The sequence below is a fragment of the Pseudorca crassidens genome, chromosome 18, assembly GCF_039906515.1.
Source record: "Pseudorca crassidens isolate mPseCra1 chromosome 18, mPseCra1.hap1, whole genome shotgun sequence".
In the NCBI taxonomy this organism is placed as follows: Eukaryota; Metazoa; Chordata; class Mammalia; order Artiodactyla; family Delphinidae; genus Pseudorca; species Pseudorca crassidens.
This window is the reverse complement of record NC_090313.1, coordinates 78,045,523-78,070,956: the sequence shown is the minus strand read 5'-3', so window position 1 is coordinate 78,070,956 and position 25,434 is coordinate 78,045,523. Positions and strand designations below refer to the sequence as shown.

The following is a 25,434-nucleotide window of genomic DNA, read 5'->3' as shown; positions in this document are numbered from 1 at the left end:
TACTATTTACTATTGAGCCAAAAGTATTAGATATATGTGTGTATCTGTCAGAATTTAAATCTGTAAACATTATAACATGTACAATTTTATACCCATATATTTAAACATATTTTAATTGCGATGAAATTGACAAAACCTAAAATGAATCATTTTAAAGTGCACAATTCAGTGGCATTTAGGCTGCACCCCTTAAGTTTTGGTACCTTGAGTTCTTATTTTCGTTTGTCTCTAAGTTTCTTTCTAACTTCTCTTGCGGTTTTGTCTTGAATCCTTTGGTTACGATTACGTTGTTTAATATCTAAATATTTAAAAATTTTGCCCAGGTTTGTTGTGGGCTGTTCAGTTAACCTTCCAGTGTTTTGAGGAATGTCCCATGCTCTTCTACCCTGAGGGAGATCTGGTAGTCCCCAAACAAGATGACATAGACACACACAGTTATTTGTGCATCTGATCTGCCGTGTTTTCTCCAGAGCAGGGTGTCAGGGTCCTGCACTGGGAATGTGGGCTGCCAGCTTCGGGATGGCTGTGAGTCAGGAGGTGGGGGGACAAAGCAGTTAACACACCACAGATCTTGCCTACCACTTCTGGTGGACTATTTGTAATTCAGGATTCAACTGGCTGCTGTAAACCTTTGACCACTTTCCAGAGTTCTGACCAAGTTGGTTCTGTTCTGCTTGATATATTGATGGTTCTTTGGAGGCTCGGGCACCCGGAGTTGCCCGCCAGGTCATTTTTGCTGATGTAAGTCTTCCACACCCACTTACTTTTACACTGTGGGGAAATGGTAAACTTTGCTGAGAAAATATAAATTATAATTGGCTTGAGAAAAGGTAGAAAACTAGAAGAGAACCATAAATAAAGAAGAGATTGAAGTAGCAATCTAGCTATGACCCACAGAGTAGAACAAGGCTTTGGAGATTTTCTAGTTGATTTCTATGAAACTCCCAAGAAATAAATAATTCTGAGCACATAAGAAATCGTCCCATGGGAATTTGGAGAGCATATGGGAATAGAGCTTAGGTGTTAGACTGAGGAGGATGGAATTGTAAGTTTCGATCTGCTATTTATTGATGTAAATGGTCTCACACAGGATTTGGGACTTAGAGTGCTGATTTCAGGACTTGGAACGGCTGAGTTGGCTGGTCGTTGCCTGGACCTGGTGGTGGCTCACGATCAATGGCGGGGTGGGGATGGGGCAGTGCTGGAAGCTCCCTGACATCCTCCAGAGGAAGGTCTCTGAAGGCTCAGAGAGTAAGCATGTTGGATTGGATAGATCGTGTGTGAGCATCTCAACTTCCCCATCAAGTGAGATAACCTGAGAGGCCCTTGGTCTTCTTGGAGTTCTCTTGAACATCGAGGTGGTCCGTTTCCCCGGTGACATTACACTAATGGGACATAAGTGCAGAAGCTCCTCCTGGGAGTCCAGGCGCCTGAGCCTTTGCACTGCCTGTTCTCTACAAGGACACTCTTGTCCAGACATCCCACAGCAAAGCCCTCACCTCTGTTAGGTCTTCACCCAAACTTTTCTTTTTCAAACCGACCTCCCCTGAATACCCTATTTAAAACCCTATCTAATGTTACATGCATTTAAGTAAGAGCACATGTGGGGATAAAGGATGAACAGATGAACAAAATATTAAAGTGAGAAGGGCTTTCTGTGGACTGACGACAATGGTACACCATTCATTGTGGAAGATCATTTATCTAAATCTTTGCATCTAAAAACCAAAAAAGAAAAACAATCTTAAAAGGACATCATGCATCATAGTGTAAAATTGTGTATCATCTATTTTATTTATGCATAGACACGTGTATAGTGCTGTGTAAAAATGTGCCTGCCTCTTCCCATATGTGGTGTCTCTGGGGAAGGTGACAGGCGAGAAACGAGGGTGGTTTGCAGTATTCTTACAGCCAACATGGGAAAGTCTCAGTGTCCATCCAGCCTTCATCATGGGCACTTAGATGCCTCCCATCATTTCTATGTCTTCATCCAAGTGTCATCGCCTAACTTTATTAAGGAGGCAGAGAGGACTTGGGCGGGGGGAACAGAGATGAGGTGGGGCAGCTCAGGGATGACTCCCCACCCCATCCCAGGACGTGCAGACTGCGTCCAGCAGAGAAGACAAGCCACGGAGATGTTCTCCAAGGAAGCGAGCTCATGGTCGTTTTCCTTTATAGGAATCAGTCTGACTATCGTAGAAAGGAAAAGAAGAAAACATGGAAGCAGGGAGTCCTGCGCAAGGCCAGCATGTGTCTGGAACGTGCAGACGTGATTGGGAGGGACAGACAGGGGCACCTAGAATCAGCATCCTTGCTTTGTTGTGTGGCTGACCATGGCATAACCCAGCACAGGAAATAGAACTGGGATGATCGCATCTCATTCTGCCTCCAGCCTCAGTCCTTGGCCTAGCACGAAGTGCATGCATTTTGCTGAATTAGGTGCCAATCATCACAGACTGAAACGAGGCACAGTAAGATAATGAGAGTCAGCTCTCTGCCTCTGCTCTCCATGAAGTATACGCCTTATTCCCGAGGTCTGGAGGAAAAGCTGCTTCACCTGATGCCTTTTCATTGCTACCTACAGTCTGTAAAGTGTCATGGTTGCCATTTTCCCTTCAGAGTGGTAGTAACACATGCATTGCATTTTCTTTAAACTGTATCAATTGAACTTCTATGAAAATAAATGATTAAATACTCACACAAACTTTTATTTTAAATCAACAGCCATCATTACATAGGCCTTGATTTATCCTACATAGAGTAAATTAAAAGTGTGGAAAAATCATAGTTATTCAGGAATACAAAACAAACATCTAAATGAGTAAATTAAAAAATAAAATAAAGGTAGTATCCCCGTAGTTTAAAAGAATGGCTTTGGTAACATTAAGTGAATAAATGTTAAGAAGAATATCTGGTCCATGTCGTAATTATCAGTCAAATGCCAAGAGTCAGACAAATTTACCAAAGTGGGCTATGAAGCAGCGATCTTCATAATATATTCAAAATCTTAAATTCATCTTTCTTGGTTTTTACCCATATAGTTCACAAAACTAGAAAATTTAATACATAGAAAATATGTATGCATGTATGTTTTAAAATTACTCAGAGTAATGATACATGCAACTGTTTGGCTTCCAATCCATGCATATTTAAAGGCCAAAGATGTTGGTACAGTGTTTTAATTAACCCGACGTTCCCCAGGGTTAAACAGAAGCTCAGGGGAAGTGACAGAGACAAATGGACCCGCGGCAGCTCCTCGTCACCTGCGCGTCCTCCCTGGGACCCCGCGTCTGTGCTTCTCTCTCTGGATGCCCCGAGATTCAGTATTCCATCATGGAAGACATGTCCCTGAAACATTAATTCCTACCGTTCATAACTCCCTTGAGTATTACGAAGGGGAAAAATCACATTTTTTTAAAAAATGGTCTTTTTTCATGGTTTCTGCATTTGGTAGCAAATTAGAGACTCTGGGTCCTCATTATCCAGTACTCTTTGCTCGCACTTGGAGGCGGAGGGAGCATCAAAGGCGGCGCAGAGAGTGAACTGGGCATCGCCAGTGGGACCTGGCCTCCCAGCTGTGCCCCACCGCTCCCAGCGGCCAGTGGTCTGTTCACCCTGCAGAGGACAGGGTCTCAGGGCTGAGGCCGGGGGGGGGGTCCCCCAAGCGCCCTCGGTTACCCCGGGTCAGTGTGCATAGCGGTGAGCTCAACAAAAAAACAACACGAAACTTAAAAAAATATCTAAAAGCCCAGTTGAGCGTGAAATCGCCACCAAAGAGGACGTCAACAACTAATAAATATTGCAGGTGACCCAGAATTGGCATGCGGTTAAACTGAGAACATCCGTTTTCATTGCGAAATAATCAGCGTCACTCTGCATAAGACTTCATTTAATTGTCTTGAACCTAATTTCATGTACTAGAAAGACCACTGTAGTAAAATTCTAAGTCAAGGTTTAACCATGTATGAGCCTTGTAAAAATAAATAAATAATAAAAATGCTTAATTACTGTGATTTTAAAAAAAAAAAAGACTTCATTTAAGGGACCCTTTCCCTTGAGCTTGCTGGAGACCCACGCCCTGGGGCTGTGATGTCGGGCCCAGAGCCGGAGCGCGTGCACCCCGCCTTCCCGCAGGAAGCAGGGCATCAGGAGGAACGGCAATCGAAAGGCAATTACCGGGCACCAGACCGGCACAATCTGTTCAAGGGACTTGTCCGCCGGCATGGGGTCCGCGCGCGCAAGAAGGACCGGGTAAGGGATCCTTCCTCAAGCCGCAGAGTTTCCCAGAGATGCCGAGGGATTCGTGCCAGGTCTCTCGGCCAGAAGGAGAGCAGGGCTGCACCTTTCCGTCCTTGTTCTCTGTGCAGAAGATTTCTGATGTCCCAGACATTGAGGACCTCCATTTGATAGAGCAGCCTGCTTTGGGGATGTTGACAATCAGTATTTTTCCTCTTTGCCTTCTCCCTGGAGATTATGTTAGACAAGTAATTATTATATTAGCCAGAGTCAAGGCAAGAGAGAAGAAAAAGCAAAACAAGACCCGAGTTAAAGAGAAAATACGTACCTGGGCAGGTAGCAAGGCAGACATTTCTTTCTGGAGGTCCAGCTATTTCTATTTCTATCTTTGAAATCCAGCAAATATTTTAAAAGAGGGCATACATGATTCTTGGTGTAGTTTTACTTTGTTATTTTGGCTAAAAAAACTAAAAAACTACTTTAACAGGATGACTGTAAGAAAGATAAGTTTCATTTATGCTTATCAGAGGCATTTACAAGAAACAACCTAAGTTTTGCTTACACAATACAAGAAACAACCTAAGTTTTGCTTACACAAACCAAGTTAGTTTATAAAATAAACTAGCTGAAGTATCTGTTATGTGGCTTAACCCGTTTTGTCTCCATGGGGAATTTGCATACCTGGTCTCCAATTTATTTCATTTAAGCCCACCTGGAAAGACATCAAAGATAGGTTGTTGCATTTTAAAAGTTTTTGCAGAAAAATAGATATGGTATGTTCTTGTTTTATAAAATAGATTGTTAGCACATGTATTAAAAATGACCTTTAACTGGGTGTTCTTTTGCACACTGGAGAGTAATGTGGTGGGGGAAGAGACTTTTAAAAACCTTTTGAATTATATTTGTCTCTCTCATTTATTTATTATAACATTATCAGAAACAAACGTAGATTAAAAAGCAACACATAACAAGCCTAACAGACAAAGTCTCACTAAGAGGTTGTTATTATAAGTGAAGGACAGAGGTTGAATAGGGGAGGGAGATGATGACCCCTTAATGTGAGAGAAAAATAAGACTCTTCCACCTTTGAAGTCAAACCAAATAGCGCTACAGGCAAATCCTTCCATACTTTCCTCTGTTGCTGGCAATGTTTATCTTCTGGTTTGCTTTTCAAACCTCTATCAAACTTCTGCCTTGAACCTCTGATAGTTTTGGACCAAAAAGAGAACTGAAACTTCTAAGTAAGAAGTATCAGGTGTTAGACCCTGCCTGGTGACCTTCGGTCACAGGGAGTGAGTGGCTGGTCCAGGTCAGGTCCCGAGCAGACACGAGTAACAGTGCATCTGTACATCTCTCAGCCATGATCCTTCGGAATTACATCTACGATGACAGCTCTCATCAGAACGTTGAATTAGTCGTGGTTACATCCTAGGGAAGGAACTGTGACCCGGCACACAGTTGGGATGGTGAACAATCTCCCATTTCCCCGTTGATATTTTGTGAGATCGTTACTGACATAAGTATATTCCAAGTTACCAAATCGAAGGGAAGAAATAAATGAGATGTTTACAAGGATTACAAAATTTGGGGTGGAAATTCTTAGTGAAAATGCCTTTGAAGATAACAGCAGAGAGAAGCCAAAATTCTTGACAACTCAGGATGAAAACACCTCAGGAGATACCATGGAAAGAAAGGCTGGATGACCACGGTCACAGCCACAGCTGCAGTGAGTTCAAAGCTGTCTAAACAGCCAGTGTGAACCTTCCGAGAGAAAGAATTCACCTTTTCCTGATATCTGCACATTGATTTCACGTTGCTGGACCTTGACGAACATCCTTCGGTTTTAATCCACCAATGCATAGATCCAGTCTGCCAACAGGGGTTTAAATATGTAAGAGAAACCTCCTCTGAAGCATGGAGAAAAGGGTTTTCCCACTGCCAAGGAACCGGAGCTCTGTGTTTCCCAGGAGATTTTGCGGAATAGTTGAATTAACGGTGCAGTGCAGTCGTGCAGTCAGTGTGAGAGGGGCTGAAGGAAGAGTGGTCTCTCCATCCTGGATCAAGGATGTCACGGAGCAGCAGGTAGATCCCAGCTCAGGAGCTCAGTGGATGAAATCCACTGCTTAACCTCACTCTCCTAACAGTGAAACCAAGGGCAGTAGATTGGATCAGCAATGGACAAATTTTTATATTATATTTTTCAGTTTAAGAAACCCCTTGTAGAAGAAAACTGTACTTTTTAGAATAAACAAATAAAAGAGATACACTTGTCCAAGCATTTTCTCTGAAGCAGCCTGGGAGGGTCTGGTGGAAGAGCGAGAATAAATGCATCTGAGTTCTCCCAGCATCCCCACGGTTCGGCCTCTGGTCTGCCTGGGTCCACAGCCTCTTACTCAAGTGCCACTCATATTTACCATAGTTCTTTGCAGATTTTCTTACTTAACACCTGAAAAACGGTCCCCCTTATAATACACATGCCAGTGTATTTCATACTCCAGTGTACTTAGAAAATGTAATAAAATTCAAAATAAAGAGAAATGAAAAATAAAATCAAAAATTTAATTTTGGGGGCTTCCCTGGTGGCGCAGTGGTTGAGAGTCTGCCTGCCAATGCAGGGGACACGGGTTCGTGCCCTGGTCCGGGAAGATCCCACATGCCGTGGAGCGGCTGGGCCCGTGAGCCATGGCCGCTGAGCCTGCGCATCCGGAGCCTGTGCTCCGCAGCGGGAGGGGCCGCAACAGTGAGAGGCCCGCGTACCGCAAAAAAAAAAAATAATAATAATTAATTTTGTTTATAATAAAACAAAATTTATTGAGTGCTTTTATATATTAAGGCATTTTTCTAAGTGTTTTTGCAGATATTAACTTATTTAACAATCTCCATAAGAATTCCGGGGATCAGGTACTATTTTTACCCCCTTTTTATACTAAGAAAGTAAGGCACAGGGATTTAGGGGTATTTTTAAGGACTAAATGGGATAACAGCTTATGTTTTTAACACATTTAAGAGGGAAAGGAGTTAAAACAATACACAGACACTTATAAAGAAATATTAATTCAGCATCATCCTTAAGAGATTTCCATAAACCTTATAGGAAAATATGTAGTACACATGGAAAACACTAAAATAGTTTCCGACCTAATGGTATATGAGAACGTAACGAAACTCGGTCCAGCTCCGATGAGCTCGTTTACAAATCGAGCCGCCAGGTTACCCTCACTCTTCCGGAAACGCAGCGTTGTCTAAAACTGTATTCGCTCGCGTCTGTCTGCCAACTCAGAGAAGCAACTCACCTCCAAAATGCTGGTAATACATGTGGATAATGACACATGGGAAGACACTTCTAGTGCTCAGTAAGGAACGTCCGCCCTCACCCTGAGGATCCAACCAAGTCGACCTGCGAGGATGTGCCGTGGCCAGGACCTGTACAGACTAGAGCAGGGCCCGCACGCAGAGTCCCAAGCAGCTGCTGACACCTTCTCCCTCCCTCCCCCGTCTGCTCCGTCTTCCTTCCCTTTGTCCCCTGGCTCGTGGCCTTCCATTTCCCATCAATGAATTCCCCTTTTTCCACATCTGGCTCGCCAGGGTCCACTCGTAGGGAGCCTCCTACACGGACCCCATCTCTCCCACTCCATCCCCTTCATCACCTCACCAGCCTCTCTTGAGGGGAATCCGTGTGGTGTGAATTCTACAAAATGCTGGCGGAGCAGAAGAGCACACAGAAATTGTACAGTGTTCTCCTTGTCCAGTCTCATCAACGGCAGCTGTCTTGTAAGCAGCTCTTAGAGAGGCTGACGCGTTTGCGCTGCCCCTGAGCAGCCTGGGTTGACGTGCGACTTTATGCAAAGCACACCCCAAATGTATGGGAGGAACACAAACGTTTCTTAAAAGATCCTTTCTATGTTTGTTGAATGAATGATGGACCAACAGATGAGTTAAAACGTGCAGAATCACCGTGATACAAGACACAGTTAAGTACACGGATAAAGTGAAGTATAATCTTAGAATCTGCAAAACATTCCACTTTGGTTTACGTATTTTCCATAATGATATGTTACTCTATAATCAGACTTTAAAACATGTGGTTTCTCAGAATTTTATAAATTTGTATAAATTTATAAATATACAAAGTCATATAAAAATAGATGTATATATTTTGTATAAAATATATACATATATATGTATATATATGTATATATAAATATACAAAGTCAATTTTTATAAATTTGGACAATAAATAAACAAGAAAATAGTTGAGCGAGGACAAGTAAGACTGCAGAGATTTTTTCCCTGGGATGTACACTGACACCCTTTTTCTTTCCAAACCACATTTTGCATGTGACTCTTTTAAAAGTGTGTGAAGGAACGAAGATGGATATATTCATCTGGATATGGTCCTGCTCTTGGGGTGAGTTCCCTGATTTTTTAAAACTCTTTACTCTTAAATCAAGTTCACCAACAAGACCAACAGAGCAAGAAAGTTTTCATAGTTGGAATCCACGTTGCTACTTTATAATGTCCTAAAAATCTTTTTTATTTCCTGATAGAAAACATTCTTAAAGACAAAAGTAAAAATCAAAGTATTGTTAGTGATTTGACCAACATATTATTCACACATTTGAAAACTAAATTAAGAGAGCAAGATAAAATAGACTAAAACGGTTAACAATCAACCTAATGTTTAACATTTTGATCTCAGTTGTTGAAAGACAAAATACATTTTCAAAGTAGAGCTGGCTGCACATGAAATTGCAGTGGGGAAATTTTGTTTTTGATGTTCTCCTTCTCCAGTTTCGACAGGGTGTTTCTTTATCGCTTGTTCTTTCAATCTCTCAGTCTGTCAGTGCCATTCCCTCTATGAAAAACCTACTCCTGGAAAGAGATTCATTTTATTTCATGACTTCAGTGAACAGATATTTTAGCCAAGTATCATGCTAGGTGTTGTGGGGTGATGCAGATGTGAGCAAGGCGTCGTCTCTGTCCTTGTGGAACCTCCAGTATCACCTGGTGTGTGACCAGGGGAGGATAAGCAGAGCAAACTCAGTGTTATCGAAAGGATTATTTACAGACAGAGTGAGAGGGCATCAGAGCAGAAGTATACTTCTGATGGATCGCAAGGAAAAATCAGTTGTACTTTGATAAGCAACTACACCAGAAATGAATGAATAAATATATTCTCAGTGTCAACACTCAATATTAAGCATTATTATTCCAAGTGGAAAGAATAGCAGGGTAAAGCAGTGGGTTTCCACAGAGGTTTCTAGGAATGTAAAACTGAACCTAAAACAGCGGGACACGAATGGAGAAGCACTCAAGCATTGAGTAAAGCTTTCAGGTTCACGGGACGTAGAGTCTGTTTCAGGAAACCACTGACGGTCAGTTCAGAGAAAACTGGCACTATGGGCATTATGCTTTTGGAAGATTAAACGTGTAGCCCTGCAAAACGGATTGAAGGAAGAGAAAGTTTCTGGAGGGGAGGCCATTTCGAAGGCTACTGGGACAGAGCCCGTGCAGGAGGTGGGAGAAGTGTGCACAGAGCAGAGGTATGGAGGTACGGGAATTCAAGGTGTCTGTGACAGAGATTAGAACGCAATGTGACGTCACCTCCAGCTTCCTACCTCTCTTTATCCGTCCTCTTCCTCGTCCTGTGTGATTTTGTTCATCAGTGGTCTTCGACATTTCAGCACCAATCCATGGAGGTCTCGCTCTGCCCCAACTGAGCATCCCGCTCTGATTAAGTTTGAGGTTGGCCATCCCCTCTACATCTCCAGGTCTTGCCCTAATCCGCCACTGCCCTGCCCCCTTCTGCTCCACTGAGACTTGCAGATACATTTCCCCAGATAACTCCCCCGCCTTCAGTTCAGTAGCGTCATTCTCCTCATTCTCCTTTATGCTCACAGTTGTATTGGCACTGACTGCATATATTTACCTTTTTTTCCCTATTCTATTAGTTTGAAAGTTTTTATTAGACTAGGACGATTTTTAGTAACTAAGGCGTGAACAAGCTACTATGCGCATATCTGCTCTGTGGGATAAATGCATCTTTACCTGGTAAGTGGATAATTATAACGGTGAGAGATCAAAGTATAAAACTCCATCATATTGTTTATGTCTTCTATTCTGAGAAATATTATGGTGTTTGTCAACTCAGTCAGTGCTGTGTTTTGTTGAATAATACATTTCTAAGATTTATCTGGAATCAGATGTGAGAAATTTGAACTATAGGCTTGAAAGTTAAAAACAGTTTCTATTCCCAGAGAACCGAAGGATATGAGAAAAACCCCTACTTTAGCATCTTACTTTTTAGATATGATATTCAGTGACAGATTTGTACATTTTCTTGTACAGACATTAATTTTTTTCCTTCAGTGGAATACTGAGCCACTGCCTTAATTCCAGTAAGTATCCAATGATGAATGAATATTTTTTCTTTTTGGTGCTCCTAAAGATGTCTACACTTGCCTCAGTTATACTGCTGAGGCAATCTGGGTTTCCCACTAGCACTGGCACTCTTAATGTCTGCTTTACTTATTTTTGTTGATAATGATATTAAAGAAAAATGCAACTAAATTTTGACTAATTGAGCAACTTCAATTTGATATACAAATATGGTAACAGCACCATCCGGCTGTGTTTTTTTGTGGGCGATAGTCTTCAAAATTTACAAAAGTTCTAACTTTGTATAAGGAAAGCCCTTTAAGAATATCAATATCTAATAACAAAATTTCAAGTTGTTAAAAACTGAATATACATAAAAATTGCCTGTTCTCTCAAAAACACATGGCCTACGTTGTCTTGGAAAAATATGTTTTCTAGGAATCAAAGAACAATAGCTATGAGACATTTTAGCAATTATCTTATGAGAAAGAAACAGAGGCCCAGAGAGGTAGAGAGATTGACACAAAATAATGCACTTTATAAGGCCCATAACGGATATGTGTTAAACATAAAGATCTTCTCTACTTCTTTGTACTAACCCACACTGCACTTTTAAACATCTAAATTTGGTTTTTTTAGTTGTGGTAGAATACCCACAACATAAAACTTGCCATCTTAACCATTTTTTCTAAATTTGATTTTAAGCACTAGTATTTTGGATCTCTGCCACAGCGCATCAGACACTGAGCTTTGAAACGGGTACCATTTCTTGCTATGTGGACTACTGCTAGAGGGGCTCAATAAATATTTTGCCAGATAAGTAAAAAAGTATACTGGTGTTTGGGAGCTGGGAAGGAAAGGAAGAATCTGGAAAACAACTCTGAACCTTGATTTCAATTTCTGCCTAAGATAAACTCTTAAATATAACTTGACCTTTCAGTAAAACAAGTGCCTTTAAGTTAGGACGTGTGTGTCTTACTGGTCCATCTCAGGGTCCACTTTTAACCCCGATCTCTACTGATTTAAGTGCGTTAGGAGCACAGACAACCACCATTTCTCCAACTCCTACATCCATGGCTGGACACACAGTGCAGCACAAAGAGCCCTAAGTGATGAACTACACAACCAGGTTGTGCTTCAAGACCGTCTCTCTGCCTGTATAGCCCAAATATGTGTTTAAGAGTTTAAAGTGTTAAGTTTTTCAAATGTACTAAATGTGTACTTTGTAGGTTTCTATGAATTGCAGAATACCTTTTTCTGAAACCCTTTAACTAATTTGCCATCTTCTTTCCCCATTGGTTTCTGGCTCCCAGTAAGTAGGATGTCCTTAGACATATAACATCCTTTGAGCATGCAAGGCAAGTCTTCTCTTGTCACTTAAGTTTTATTGTGGCCAACTGTTCACAAGTCAAATAGTTTTAGTTGGGAGTATTTTTAAGACAGTAAGTGCCTGTGTTTACTAAAATGTAGGAAAATCTTTGCTTCCCCACGTTAAATAAAGCCCCAAGAAAAAGTAATTTTTTTGCGTTTTTCTTAGTATCTTCTAACTTGGAAAAATCACATTCAGAAAAAGTTGGTTTAATGATGTCAGATAAAGTACAAAGTTTCAAAACTCATTCTGTGAGCTTAATTTATAGCTACATAAATGCTGATTCCGGGTTTGAACGCTGAGGCAGCCCAAGGAACACCATACCAGCTGTGACAACTTGCAGGTTGGGTCCATTATAATTTAGTTTTACCTATTTATCCACTATTTGCAAGAACTGATTGAGCTGCCTCTCGATTTTACCTACACTCTGGGCTTTTAGTGCGTTGAAATTACAGTTTTGAACTGAAAAATACCATAAACAAATTAATCTTTTTAGGAAGAGGTGATATATACTGGCTTCAGCAAAACAGCTTGCAATTTTTATTAAATATTTTAAGTGCTTTACAGCCACTGGATTGCATTGGATTAGACTGCATTTCAGAGTCATCTTTTTTCTCTTAAATCAAAAATTGTTACCAATACCTGACATTTTTAATTAGCTTCTGAAGTTTTCTGCTTCCTTTTCGAAGAAAGGTGTTATGTAGTCCTCTTGTTTATTCTACTCAGCCAGACTCAGTAAGGCATTGCTCTTCTTTCTTCTCATCATTTTTCTTTTCCTTTATTTTTCATTTTTATTTATGCTTTTTTTTTTTTTTACAAAACCATCCTTCCATTGTCTTTAAATAGACTTTATGTTTTGAATAGTTTTAGATGGAGACAAAAATCGAGAACATAGTACACAGTTCCCATACGCCCTGCACACTGCTTCCCTGTCATTACCTCACATTAATGTGGTACATTTGTTACAACCAAGAAACCAATATTGATACATTATGATTAAGTAAAGTCCTTTATTCAGATTTCCTTAGTTTTAAGGAATTTCACCAATATTGCACTGTCTTAATTACCATAATTTTATAGCAACTTTTTTTTTTAATTTTTTTTTGCGGTACGCGGGCCTCTCACTGCCGTGGCCTCTCCCGCCGTGGAGCACAGGCTCCGGACACGCAGGCTCAGCGGCCATGGCTCACGGGCCCAGCCGCCCCGCGGCACGCGGGATCCTCCCGGACCGGGGCACGAACCCGCGCCCCCCGCATTGGCAGGCGGACTCCCAACCACTGCGCCACCAGGGAAGCCCTATAGCAACTTTTGAAGTAATAGTGCCGGTCATCGAACTTTGCTCTTCTTCAAGGTGGTGTTGGCTATTCTGGGTATTTCCCCTTTCATTATAAACGTTAGACCCATTTTGTCGATGTCCGCAAAGTAACTAGCCAGTAGTTTGATTTAGGACGATGTGAATCTGTAGATCAAGTTGAGAAGAACCTTAACAGTGTTGAATCTTCATATCTATGAACATGGAATTTCTATTTATTTATATCTTCTTTGACTTCCTTCAGGAGAATTTTGTAATTTTCTTCATATAGATCTTGTACATATTTTGTTAGATTTATACCTAAGTATTTTGGGGGGAATGCTACTATAAATGCTGTTGTTTTAAATTTCAAGTTCCAGTTGTTCAGTGCTGGTGTATCGGAAAGCAATTTATGTTTGCATATCAATCTTGTATCCTGCAACTTTGCTATAATTGCATATTAGTTCCAGGAAGGTGTTTTCCCAATTTCTTTGGGATTTTCTACATTGATCTTTTACATGACAGCTTTCTGCTCTAATTTTTATTAGTTCTTTTTTATACGTGCTCTGAGCATAAATGATTCTACTTTCTGTAATTCTCTAAAATAGAAGTTTAGATTATTGATTTTAGAATTTTTGTCTTTTTTAATGTATGTATTTAATGCTATAAATTTCCCTCTAAGCAATGCTCTCGCTGTGTCTCACACATTCTGATAAGTTGTATTTTAAATTTCATTTAGTTCAAAATTTAAAAACTTTCTCTTGAGACTTCTTTTTCCATTGTGTTATTTGGAAACGTGTTGTTCAATACCCACATGTTTTGGGATTTTCCAACTATCTGTATTGATTTCAAATTTAATGCCCACGTGATCAAAGAACATACTTTGTACTATTTCTATTCTTTTAAATTAGTTGTGTTTCTGGCCTAGAAAGGGGTCTATCTTGATCCATGCTCCATGTGAGCTTGAGAAGAGTGTGTGCTGTGATATTGCTGGATGCAGAATTCTATAAAGGTCAATGAGGTCAAGTTGTTATGGTGCATTTCACCTCAGCTGTATCCTTGCTGATTTTCTGTCTGCTTGATATGTCAATTAATGAAGAGGAATGTTGTCTTCTCCAGCTATAATCAAGGACTTGTCTGTTTTTCCTTGAAGGTCTGTCAGGTTTTGCCTAAATAGAGGCAAAATCCTCTTTGGCATCTTGATTCTCTCTTGCTAGGTGCATACAAATTAAGGAGTGTTGTCTTCTTAGACAATTGACCTTTATATCATTATGCAATGTCTCTTTTTCCTTGTTCTGAAGTCCACATTGTCTGAAATTAATTCGACTGGACAACTTCCTTCTTATCACTGTTAGTATGATACATATTTCCCCACCTCTTTACTTTTCACTTGTGTCTTTAGGTTTAAAAAGCGTTTCTTGTAAACAACCCGTAGTAGGATCTTTTTAAAAAATCCGCTCTAACAACCTGTCTTTATTAGTGTATTGAGACCACTCACATGTAAAGTGGTTATTGACATAGTTGGATTCATAGTTACCATGGTTGTAACTGTTTTCTATTCACTGTTCTTCTTTCTCTTCTATTTTCTGCCTTCTCTGGCTTTAAGTTAGCACTCTATATGACTGTATATTCTCTTGGCTTGTCAGTTATACTTCTTTCAAAAAAATTAGTGGTTTCCATAAAGTTTGCAATATACGTTTATAACTAATCTAATTTTATTTTCAAATTACACTGTACCACTTCGTGAGCACTGCGGGTGCCTTACAGCAGAGTATTCCCACATAAAATTGCTGTCTTTATCTCCAGTGTATCATATGTTATAATCAATCACACAATACATTGTTGTTATTATTACTTTGAGCAAACATTTATCTATTAGATGGATTAAGAATAAAATAAATGATTTTACTTTACCTTCTTTCCTTCTCCAATTTCTTTTTTTAATGTAGATCTAAGTTTCTGACCTATGGCATCTCCCTTCTCTCTAAAGAACATATTTTAACATTTCGTGCAGGGCAGGTGTGCTGGTAATGAATACTCTCTTTTTGTTTGTTTGAGAAAGTCTTTATTTTTCTTTCATTTTTGAAGAGTGATTTCTCTGGATGTAGAATTCAAGGTTCGTGGGTTTTTTCCTTTGAACACTTCAAATATTTCCTTCCATTCTCTTCCTGCTTGCACAGTCTCTGATGAAAAGCATGCTGTTATACTTATCTTTTTCCTCTATAGATAATTTTGTTCTTTGCTTTATTTCAAGATTTTCTCCTTGTCTTTGGTTTTCTGCAGTTTGAATATGATATGCCTAAGTGTAGGTTTTTTGGTATTTATCCTACTTGATATTCTTTGAGATTCCTGGATCTATTCTTTGGAATGTCATTAATTTCGGAAAGTTCTTAGCCATTATCACTTCAAATATTTCTTCTGCTCCTTTCTTTCTTCTCCTTTTAATATTCTATTTATGTGTATGTCACATCTTTTGAAAATACCCCACTGTTCTTGGATATTATGTTCTATGTTTTCCTTTTTATCTATTTGTATTTCAGTTTGGAAAGTCTATGATGCCATGCTTCAAGTTCACTGATTCTTTCCTCAGCTATGTAGAGCTTACTGATGAGCTCATCAAAGGCATTCTTCATTTCTGTTCACAATGTTTTTGATTTCTAGCATTTCCTTTTGATTCTTAGAGTTTTCATCTCTCTGCTTACCTTACCCATCTATTCTTGTATGTTGTCCACTTTTTCATTAGAGACATTAGCATATCAATTAGTTACTTAAAAATCCTGATATAAAATTTTCAAAATCTCTTCCATTGGTGAGTGTGGTTCTTATGTTTGCCTTGTCTCTGCTGACTGTGTTTTTGGCTTTGAGCTTGCATTGTAATTTTTTGTTGAAAGCTGAACGTGGTGCACTGAATAGAAGGAACTGAGGTAAGTAGGCCTTTGGGAAGAGTTTTTGTGTTTATCTGGGTAGGACTTAGGCTGTGTTTACTGTTTGGTGTAGAGGTGGGTGTCAGAGGCTAGAGTTTCCTCTGGTGCCCACGTTTTTCTCTCCCATGTTGTCTGGGTTTCCCTGGAGACTCCTTCTCAAATAGAGTCTGAACTTTGTAGCTCTTTCAGCTTAAGGCACTCTTATTATTCAGGATCCCTGTTAATTGCTGGCAGGCAGTGGGGGAAGGAAAGCAGTCATTAATTTAATGATTAACTTCAGTCTTTCTGTGTCCCTCAGCTGTGATTTTCGCAACCATTTCTTAGCTTTTTCTCTCTCCCCTCCTTAGATGAAACGGGAAGGTTAGAGTTGACTGGAGTTGCGTAATTGCCTTTCTCCCCAAGTGAGACAAGGCTCTGGTGAAGTCACTGTCCCTGGGGAGTAAACACTCATCATAGAGAAAACACCGGGCACATTTCAAAGTAGTTGGTGTTCTCCTCCTCATGCTGCAGACAGACGTGATTTTTCTCGGCACCTACCATGAGAATCTGCTGGGTTCCTTCACTTAAAGTCCATGAAAGGATGGAAGTCCCCCTGGACTGCAGCCCCAGGAGTTCCTCACCACCAGTCTAGTCCAAACTCAGCCTCCAGCAAGTCATCACATTACCACTCGAGTATGCCTGCTGGTCTATGCCTGCAGTGCCTGCTGCTCTGGGCAAACTGATCTTGGCTGCGGTCCCCTGAATTCAACTGAATCTCCAGACTTCAGGCTGGCGATTAGCCCTGGAACCTCAATTCTCTGATGGGTTCAAGAAAGCCTTTGATTTTCAGTTAGCTCAGATTTTCTCTTGTTGTGAGGACGACAGCAATGATTTCCAAGCTCTTTACATGTTGGCACTGAAACTGGAAGTGCTCTGCACATTTTTTTAATGTAGTATTTTTCAAAGGCACTGGCACTGTGCTTAACATCTGGTTACTAGATAAAAACTGTGTGGTTAGGAAAATATTTTTTCAAGTATAAGGCTGAGAGATCAATCCATAAAACTTTGCACACCTGAACAAGTGTTCTGTGGACAAAGATCCCTTTAGCAATTGGGGGGTGTTTTTTATTCTCTGATATTGTACTGCTCCTTTTTTTCTTTCTTTCTTTCTTTTTTCTATTTTTTTTTTTTTTTTTACCATGCCACAAAGCTTGCGGGATCATCGTTCCCAGGCCAGAGGTCGGGCCCGAGCTCCTGTGGTGGGAGCTCAGTCCAAACAGCTGGACTAACAGACAACCTCAGACCCCAGAGAATATTAATCGGAGTGAGGCCTCCTGGAGTTCCTCATCTCAGCACCAAGACCCGGTTCTATCCATCTGCCTGCAAACTCCACTGCTGGACATCTCAGGCCAAACAACCAGTAAGACAGGAATACAGCACCACCCAAAAAAAAAAAAAAAAAGAAAGAAACAACAAAAAAATATGTTACAGATGAAGTAGCAAGGTAAAAACCTACAAGACCAAATAAATGAAGACGAAATAGGCAGTCTACCTGAAAAAGAATTCAGAGTAATGATAGTAAACATGATCCAAAATCTCAGAAAGAGAATGGACAAAATACAAGAAACATTTAACAAGGGTCTACAAGAACTAAAGAGCAAACAAATGGTGATGAACAACACAACAAATGAAATTAAAAATACTCTAGAAGGAATCAATAGCAGAAGAACTGAGGCAGAAGAACGGATAAGTGACCTGGAAGATAAACTGTTGGAAGTAATTGTCAGGGAGCAGAATAAAGAAAAAGAATGAAAAGAATTGAGGACAGTCTCAAAGACCTCGGGGACAACATTAAACACACCAACATTTGAATTATAGGGGTCCCCGAAGGAGAAGAGAAAAAAGAAAGGGTCTGAGAAAATATTTGAAGAGTTTATAATTGAAAACTTCCCTAACATGGGAAAGGAAAGAGTCAATCAAGTCCAGGAAGCACAGAGATTACCATACAGGATAAACCCAAAGAGAAACATGCTGAGGCACATAGTAATCAAACTATCAAAAATTAAATACAAAGAAAGAATATTAAAAGCAGCAAGGGAAAAGCAACAAATAACATACAAGGGAATCCCCTTAAGGTTAACAGCTGATCTTTCAGCAGAAACACTGCAAGCAGGAAGGGAGTGGCAGGACATATTTAAAGTGATGAAAGGGAAACACCTACAACCAAGATTACTCTATGCAGCAAGGATATCACTCAGATTTGATGGAGAAATTTAAACCTTTACAGGTAAGCAAAAGTTAAGAGAATTCAGCACCACCAAACCAGCTTTACAGCAAATGCTAAAGAAACTTCTCTAGGCAAGAAACACAAGAGAAGGAAAAGACCTACAAAAACAAGTCCAAAACTATTAAGAAAATGGTAATAGGAACATACATATCGATAATTACCTTAAATGTAAATGGATGAAATGCTCCAACAAAAAGACATAGACTGGCTGAATGGATACAAAAACAAGACCTGTGCATATGTTGTCTACAAGAGACCCACTTTTGAACTAGGGACACATACAGACTGAAAGTGAGGGGATGGAAAAAGATATTCCATGTAAATGCAAATCAAAAGAAAGCTGGAGCAGCAATTCTCATGTCAGACAAAAGACTTTAAAATAAAGACTATTACAAGAGACAAGGACACTACATAATGATCAAGGGATCAAACCAAGAAGAAGATATAACAACTGTAAATATTTATGCACTCAACATAGGAGCACCTCAATACATAAGGCAAATGCTAACAGCCATAAAAGGGGAAATAAACATTAACAAAATCATAGTAGGGGACTTTAACACCCCACTTTCACCAATGGACAGATCATCCACAATGAAAATAAATAAGGAAACACAAGCTTTAAATGACACATTAAACAAGATGGACTTAACTGATACTCATAGGACATGCCTGCCAAAAACATTAGAATACACTTTCTTCTCAAGTGCTCATGGAACATTCTCCAGGATAGACCATATCTTGGGTCACAAATCAAGCCCTGGTAAATATAAGAAAATTGAAATAATATCAAGTATCTTTTCCAACCATAACGCTATGAGACTAGATATCAAATACAGGGAAAAAACTGTAAGAAATACAAACACATGGAGGCTAAACAATACACTACTAAATAACCAAGAGATCACTAACGAAGTCAAAGAGGAAATCAGAAAATACCTAGAAACAAATGACAATGAAAACATGACGACCCAAACCCTATTGGATGTAGCAAAAGCAGTTCTAAGAGGGAAGTTTATAGCAATACAATCCTACCTCAAGAAACAAGAAACATCTCAAATAAGCAATCTAACCTTACACCTAAAGCAGTTAGAGAAAGAAGAACAAAAAAACCCCAAAGTTAGCAGAAGGAAAGAAATCATAAAGATCAGATCAGAAATCAATGAAAAAGAAATGAAGGAAACAATAGCAAAGATCAATAACACTAAAAGCTGGTTCTTTGAGAAGATAAATAAAATTGATAAACCACTAGCCAGACTCATCAAGAAAAAAAGGAGAAGACTCATATCAATAGAATTAGAAATGAAAAAGGAGAAGTAACAATGACACTGCAGAAATACAAAGGATCATGAGAGATTACTACAAGCAAATATATGCCAATAAAATGGACAACCTGGAAGAAATGGACACATTCTTAGAAAAGCACAACTTTCCAAGACTGAACCAGGAAGAAACAGAAAATATAAACAGACCAATCACAAGCACTGAAATTGAAACTGTGATTAAAAATCTTCCAACAAACAATAACCCAGGACCAGATGGCTTCACAGGTGAATTCTATCAAACATTTAGAGAAGAGCGAAAACCTCTCCTTCTCAAACTCTTCCAAAATATAGCAGAGGGAGGAACACTCCCAAACTCATTCTACGAGGCCACCATCACCCTGATACCAAAACCAGAAAAGATATCACATAAAAAGAAAACTACAGGCCAATATCACTGATGAACATACATGCAAAAATCCTCAACAAAATACTAGCAAACAGAATCCAGCAGCACATTAAAAGGATCATACACCATGATCAAGTGGGGTTTATCCCAGGAATGCAAGGGTTCTTCAATATATGCAAATCAAGCAATGTGATACACCATATTAAAAGAGTGAAGGAGAAAATCCATATGATCATCTCAGTAGATGCAGAAAAAGCTTTTGACAAAATTCAACACCCATTTATGATGAAAAACCCTCCATAAAGTAGGCATATAGGGAACTTACCTCAACATAATAAAGGTCATATATGACAAACCCATAGCCAACGTCGCTCTCAATGGTGAAAAACTGAAACCATTTCCAATAAGATCGGGAACAAGACAAGGTTGCCCACTTTCAGCAATATTATTCAACATAGTTTTGGAAGTTTTAGCAAAAGCAATCAGAGAAGAAAAAGAAATAAAAGGAATCCAAATCGGAAAAGAAGAAGTAAAACTGTTACTGTTTGCAGATGACATGATACTAAACATAGAGAATCCTAAAGATGCTACCAGAAAACTACTAGAGCTAATCAATGAATTTGGTAGGGTCGTGGGATACAAAAGTAATGCACTGAAATCTCTTGCATTCCTATACACTAAGGATGAAAAATCTAAAAGAGAAATTAAGGAAACACTCCCATTTACCATTGCAACAAAAAGAATAAAATACCTAGGAATAAACCTACCTAAGGACACAAAGACCTCTATGCAGAAAACTATAAGACACTGATGAAAGAAATTAAAGATGATACAAACAGATGGAGAGATGTAGCATGTTCTTGCATTGGAAGAATCAACATTGTGAAAATGACTCTACTACCCAAAGCAATCTACAGATTCAATGCAATCCCTATAAAACTACCAATGGCAATTTTCACAGAACTAGAACAAAACATTTCACAATTTGTATGGAAACACAAAAGACCCCGAAGAGCCAAAGCAATCTTGTGAAAGAAAAATGCAGCTAGAGGAATCAGGCTCCCTGACTTCAGACTATACTACAAAGCTACAGTAATCAAGACAGTACGGTACTGGCACAAAAACAGAAATATAGACCAATGGAACAGGATAGAAAGCCCAGAGAAAAACCCATGCACATATGGTCACCTTATCTTTGATAAAGGAGGCAAGAGTATACAGTGGAGAAAAGACAGCCTCTTCAATAAGTGGCATTGGGAAAACTGGCCAACTACATGTAGAAGAATGAAATTAGAGCACTTCCTAACACCACACACAAAAATAACCTCCAAATGGATTAAAGACCTCAATGTAAGGCCAGACACTATAAAACTCATAGGCAGAACACTCTATGACATAAAACACAGCAAGATCCTTTTTGACCCATCTCCTAGAGAAATGTAAAGAAAAACAAAAATAAACAAATGGGACCTAATGAAACTTAAAAGCTTTTGCACAGCAAAGGAAACCATAAAAAAGACGAAAAGACAACCCTCAAAATGGGAGAAAATATTTGCAAACGAAGCAACTGACAAAGGATTAATCTCCAAAATTTACAGGCAGCTCCTGCAGCTCAATATCTTAAAAACAAACAACCCAATCCAAAATGGGCAGAAGACCTAAACAGACATTTCTCCAAAGAAGATATACAGATTGCCAACAAACACATGAAAAGATGCTCAACATCACTAATCATTAGAGAAATGCAAATCAAAACTGCAGTTAGGTATCACCTCACACTGGTCAGAATGGGCATCATCAAAAATTCTACAAACATTAAATGCTGGAGAGGGTGTGGAGAAAAGGGAGCCCTCTTGCACTGTTGGTGGGAATGTAAATTGATACAGCCGCTCTGGAGAACAGTATGGAGGTTCCTTAAAAAACTAAAAATAGAATTACCGTATGATCCAGCAATCCCACTACTGGGTATATATGCTGAGAAAACCATAATTCAAAAAGAGTCATGTACCACAATGTAACACAATGTTCATTGCAGCTCTATTTACAATAGCCAGACATGGAAGCAACCTAAGTTTCCACTGACAGATAATGAATAAAGAAGATGTGGCACATATATACAATGGAATATTACTCAGCCATAAAAAGAAACGAATTTGAGTTATTTGTAGTGAGGTGGATGGACCTAGAGTCTGTCATACAGAGTGAAGTAAGTCAGAAAGAGGAAAATAAATACCGTATGCTAACACATGTATATGGAATCTAAAACAAACAAAAAAAAATGGTTCTGAAAAACCTAGGGGCAGGACAGGAATAAAGATGCAGACGTAGAGAATGGACTTGAGGATATGGGGAGGGGGAAGGATAAGCTGGGACTAAGTGAGAGAGTGGCATGGACATATATACACTACCAAACGTAAAATAGATAGCTAGTGGGAAGCAGCCACATAGCACAGGGAGATCAGCTCGGTGCTCTGTGACCACCTAGAGGGGTGGGATAGGGAGGGTGGGAGGGAGACACAAAGGGAGGAGATATGGGGATGTATGTATATGTATAGGTGATTCACTTTGTTATAAGGCAGAAACTAAGACACCATTGTAAAGCAATTATACTCCAATAAAGATGTTAAATAAATAAATAAATAATATATATATGTAATATCATATATATATTTTTTCTACCAGAGGGAGGGTATCTGTATGATCACTGAGATCTTCCTGTTTTCCTTTTGATCCCACTACAGATGATAAAATACGCTGGAGCATGAGAGTAGCTACTTAAGGGGCTGTGGCAGCGAGAACTGAGCAGCTCTTCTCCTGTAGCCAGAAACACCCTGTGCACATCTGACTACATACTGAACTCACCCCACAGCCTCGTGAAGCACAGGTGTTGAGGAATGAGACAAGTACAAAGAACAGTCTCTCCTAAGTGCGTCCAGACGGTCTTCAGGACAACTTGGACTTAATATTTTCAGTATTTTTTAGAGCTTTAATCGCCATAAGTAGGGACCATGGTATCTGAATTTTATAGGTAGACAGAGTCCATGGAGGACTTCTAAACTCACACATTCAGTCATAGATAATAAAATCAACCTAAATACATATGAATTTCAATTGTGGGTTTTCACGTCAGATGGTTAAGTCAGCATCTGAAACCTGAAAAATGCAGGCTGCGTTCCGTAATCAAACCTATTGATTTCACTCACTCTCTATATCAAGCCTTCTTTTGTCTCTTTCTATCATGTTTTGTTCATGTCCTGTAGACAGTGTGTATGCTGGTTTTCTATTTCCTAGAAATGTGTCTTTCGAGTCCGGTTTTGCCGTTATGAAAACCAAGAAGGACTTTATTCCTGCACAGTGTCATGTTATTTAAAAACCACAGAATATGTAAATAAAAATCATCACCACCACGTATAAAGGCAGGGAACAGAGACATTACCGTCCAATAGTAAATTCCATCATTGTTTGCCTGTTTGTTTGTCAAAGCCTTTATGAAGCGTGCTACTTTCGGGACTGTGTCCACAAGCTCCAAAATGACCTAAAGACGAAGCGTGGAGACCAGGAGGGAAGCAGAGAGAGGTGGGGCCCGAGGCCCAAAATACAGGGGGTTAATGCAAGGAGGACTTGAGTCCAGAGCGGAGGCTTTCTCACTTCATAAATTACCATCCTGATATACATTCAATACTGGCGAATTCGGTGCACAAGTCATGCAAAGAATGTCCGTGGGTGGGGAGGGCTGACAGGAGGGGTCAGGCAGCAGTGTCTGCGGCTCGGCTTGCTTTGTTAACGGCCCCAGATTTCAAGCAGATACGAGGACATTCTTCACATACCTGAGAGCGCCGGGTGCTCCAGCACACTGTTTCCATCTCTAAGTGGATCTCGAAAGCTCTTTCTAACTAAAACGCTGGCAAGGAAACAATCCCATCACTACATGTCGTTGTCATTTTGTCTTTTGGGTGATTGGTTGCAGACGCTGGTTCGAAAAAATGCTTCGGGGTCCTCGTCACCCCACCTGCCAGCCGTCCACACTGAGCCACCGACTGGGAGAGCAGCCGCTAGGCCACAGTGATCTGGCTTCTAAACTTACGTTTTCTTACCTCCACTTACCGGTGCTTATTTTGTAAAAGAAACGTCCGAGGGTTTTAAATGATAGTATAAGGCAATAATGGATACCTTAGATAACTTTATTAAACATAGATTAAACTTTAATTATAGAAATACAAGGAATTGTATTTCTATAGGAATATTCTATGTTCTTATAGAAATACAAGGAATATCAAATATACACAAATTCAGGACAAAGTTTAATTCAAAATAGAATTGGACTGGGAAAGCAGGAATATTACTTAGTCTTATCTTTAACAGAAATAAAAAATGAAGGCTGTAACAACTAGATGTTTTCTTAAGTGAAGGAAAGTCTAAGACTAATTTTTTAAAACGTGAATAGTAGGTAACCTGAAAAGTTCCTTGTGATAAGGCTGTTGTATTACTTGTGGAACGTATTTCAAAGCATATGGCATTTTAATATTCTTTACAAGATATGACAAACAAGGGTTTTATTTTTGTTATTGCTATATGATTAAAAGTTGTGTAAGCCAGGAGGTGTAAGCGTATTACACTGCTTAACTGTAAATGTTGTTAGTCATATTAATGTACACTCTGATTACTGATTTATCAAAAGGGAGATATACATATTTTGGAAGAATGGGAGGGGGGTAGTCTATGGATATGGAGGACTATATAAAATAGATTAATTCTCAACCTGAATACAGGCAGACCCCGTTTTTAAATTTATTGTGCTTCACAGGTAATGGGGTTTTCACAAGTTGAAGGTTTGTGGCAACCCCACATGGAGCAAGTCTTTTTCCAACAATATTTGCTCACTTTGTGTCTGTGTGTTACATTCTGGTAATTTTCACAATATTTCAAACTTTTTCATGACTGTTACGTTTGTTATGGTGGCTCTGTGATCAGTGACTTTACTGCTACCCCTCCCTGAAGGCTCAGATGATGCTTAGCAGTTCTTAGCAATAACGTATTTTTCATTAAGGTATGTGCATTGTTTTATTAGACAACATGCTATGTTGCACACTTAATAGACTACAGTAGAGTGTAAACATAACTTTATTTGTGCTGGAAACAAAGTTATGGTGACACACTTTATCTCAATACTCACTTTATTGCTGTGGTCCAGAGCCAAACCCGCAGTATCTCTGAGGTTTGCCTATATAAGGAGAGTAAGAGATATCGTCTAAAAGCTAGAAATCAAGAAAGAGCTGTCTGTCCAAGCATTTATTTGGGA

The 25,434-nt window shown here is 39.5% G+C and overlaps 1 long non-coding RNA gene across 8 annotated transcripts in view; it reads right to left on the bottom strand.

The window, feature by feature from the left end:
* Nucleotides 1-578: 578 nt before the first annotated feature.
* LOC137211355 (uncharacterized) overlaps nt 579-25,434 on the bottom strand; it is a 218,998-nt gene continuing 194,142 nt past the window's right edge. For 5 of the 8 annotated variants that reach the window (XR_010937050.1, XR_010937051.1, XR_010937062.1 and 2 more), the window contains one exon: nt 1,818-4,464. This is a non-coding gene — a long non-coding RNA (uncharacterized lncRNA). Of the gene's footprint in view, nt 772-1,817; nt 4,465-25,337; nt 25,357-25,434 lie in introns of those variants that run through there. The other 3 variants (XR_010937052.1, XR_010937049.1, XR_010937060.1) reach the window with 3 other exon arrangements.